This window comes from Coccinella septempunctata, chromosome 7 (genome assembly GCF_907165205.1).
Source record: "Coccinella septempunctata chromosome 7, icCocSept1.1, whole genome shotgun sequence".
Taxonomy (NCBI): Eukaryota; Metazoa; Arthropoda; class Insecta; order Coleoptera; family Coccinellidae; genus Coccinella; species Coccinella septempunctata.
In genome coordinates, this window is record NC_058195.1 from 31,871,065 (window position 1) to 31,873,609 (window position 2,545).

The window sequence follows — 2,545 nt, forward strand, 5'->3', positions numbered from 1 at the left end:
TTCGTAATCAATTACTGCTTTGTGTTTTTTGAAAAAATCTGATCCTAGTACACCTTGTATACTGGAGTCAAAGGACTTTATAACTGAAAAATTGTGGGTGAATTTTGCATATTTGAAAATAATTGAAATGTTTGCGGAGCCCATGGAAGATGTGCATCCGACTATACCTTTGATCTTTATTTTTTCTTTAGTATCTAACTAGTGAGCCAGGAGATTCGCCTATATTGATAGATTAGCCTATATTGATAGATACGCCTATACTAATAGATTCGCCTATATTGATAGATTCGCTTATACTGATAGATTCGCCTATACTAATAGATTCGCCTATACCGATAGATTCACCTGGTAGGTAGATTCGCCTAATAGGTAGATCCTCCTAGTAGATAGAACTTCCCTATAGATATATACAAAAGTAGATCCGCCTAATAGTTAGATCCGTCTAGTAGATAGATTTTCTCGAGAAATATTGAAACTCCATTAAAATTAAAATTATAGATTCATATATTGATTTAAACTATCTTACAAATTCAATCAAAAATGAGATGAGATTATAATATATAATATATATTCTTTTGATATAGAGTGCTACAAACTTTCACAATCTGAAAACAATGAGATTATAATGATTTTATTTATTCGCATTGTTACATTGAATCAAAAATTTAGTGGTAGCAACAGTAAGTAACGATTTATTAATTCTAAAACATAAGATTCATACAAAATGAAGATGAATAAAAGAAATTCAACAATGTATTTGAGATTTCGATGCATATAAGAAATTAACAATCTCAAGTAACAAAATTTCAGTTTATTTAAACAATATGTAATAAGAAAGAACACTAAAACTAAATTCCAACGAAATAAACTTTTTAAGCTTCGTATATGTGTTCATCGCTGATCAATCTGAAAATGATATATATCTTAATGATTTTTAATTGAGGGTTTTCAAATATTACTCACAGCTCTTTAACTAATTTCATTTTATACCTATTCTCTTTCCGTTTCCATATACTAACGAAAAAAATTCTCACGGCCGTCTCGAAATCTAGAAGATATATTTAATTTAACTTCATTCAGTTCTTCAAATAATTAGAATTTCATCAATATATAGCTCTAAAATTTTATTTTAATGATACTTACATTTTTTGTTCAAGGAATCTTCTTTGAAAACCATAGAATTATAGGTAGACACATTTTTAGCATCAGTAATAAGATATATAAAGTTATATTTATATGCATTTCAATGCCTGGTTAAATTTCAAACTCCTGAAAATCAAAAATATTATATATACATATAATTATATACTTATATAACATTACATTCACATACATAAGGATTTGTCCTAATCTGCCTCTACGTGCCCCTTTCCTCGGGATATATTCGAAAAATTTCAATTGACACAACAACCTGATATAGCAAGAGATGAAGAGAGGAGTTTGGTACGGAAGGGAACACTGTAATGAGCTGAAATAGATATTATTCAAAACTAAATATCAATTTTGGAAAAAGTGCTAAAAATGATTTGAAATATTTGTTTTAATTCTGGTGTGATGAAATCAAAATGAAATGGATTGTATGAAATACTATTAATAGTTTATTGAATTTAGAATGGCGCTGAAAACTATATTCTTAGTGACATTTTTCTTTAATTTTTTTACTAATTTACCCTCTCGTTCCGTTCTTATCAGTTCAACTTTTACGGCACTCCAATTGCGAACTCTTGAAAATGCGACGTAAAGTTGTCCGCGAGAAAAGACCGGAGTTGCAAGATAAATACCAACTTTATCGAAAGTTTGCCCCTGTGCCTTATTGATTGTGAGAGCAAAGCATACCTTAACCGGAAATTGTCTTCTTTTCAGAACAAACGGAATATTTTTGTCGGAAGATGTCAGATCCATTCTAGGGATGAGAACTGATCTTCCTGAAAAACGACCGGTGACAATTTTAGCTGTCAATAGAACATCCGTTACAGCCAACACCAACAGACGGGTACCATTGATCAAACCGTCAGCCAAAGATAAATTTCTAAGTAGAATAATTGGTACGCCGACTTTGAGGTGAAGTTTATGGAGGGGCATTCCACTTGGTGTTACGCTATTCAGATATTCTTCCGGGAAGTTAGCTATCTCATCTTCGTCTCCCGAAGCAACGGAATCACTACTTAAAATAGTGATGAGTGAACCGGGAAACGTTTCAAGAATTCTGTCATTCAGCAAATTACAGTGTTCATTCCTGGGACAAAGTATTACTCGCGACGCTAATTGTTCGTTTGTGAGGTCTTCGATTCGTCCGTATATATCCCTTACAACATTTGATGTTAAACAACTATCTGGTAGACAAACGAAATCATCAGATTGATCGGTCCCTGTCTCGTTGATGGTACCCCTACCAAGTTGTTCAAGCCATTCATTAAATTCTTGTTCACCTGCATCAGTACGCATATTGATTTTCAAATTCAAAACTTGAAAGTGCATCCAAGACTCACAATTCGTGAAGAAGAGTTCAATTTGCTGGACTCTTCCAGCCGCCACTGGCAATAAC

At 32.5% G+C, this 2,545-nt stretch overlaps 1 long non-coding RNA gene across 1 annotated transcript; it reads right to left on the reverse strand.

The window, feature by feature from the left end:
* Positions 1 to 885: 885 nt before the first annotated feature.
* LOC123317170 lies at positions 886 to 1,376 on the reverse strand. The gene is made up of 4 exons (XR_006538146.1): positions 1,334 to 1,376; positions 1,144 to 1,269; positions 991 to 1,048; positions 886 to 906 (listed from the first exon to the last, which is right to left on the reverse strand). It is a non-coding gene; the product is annotated as an uncharacterized LOC123317170 (long non-coding RNA).
* Between the last annotated feature and the right edge of the window lie 1,169 nt (positions 1,377 to 2,545).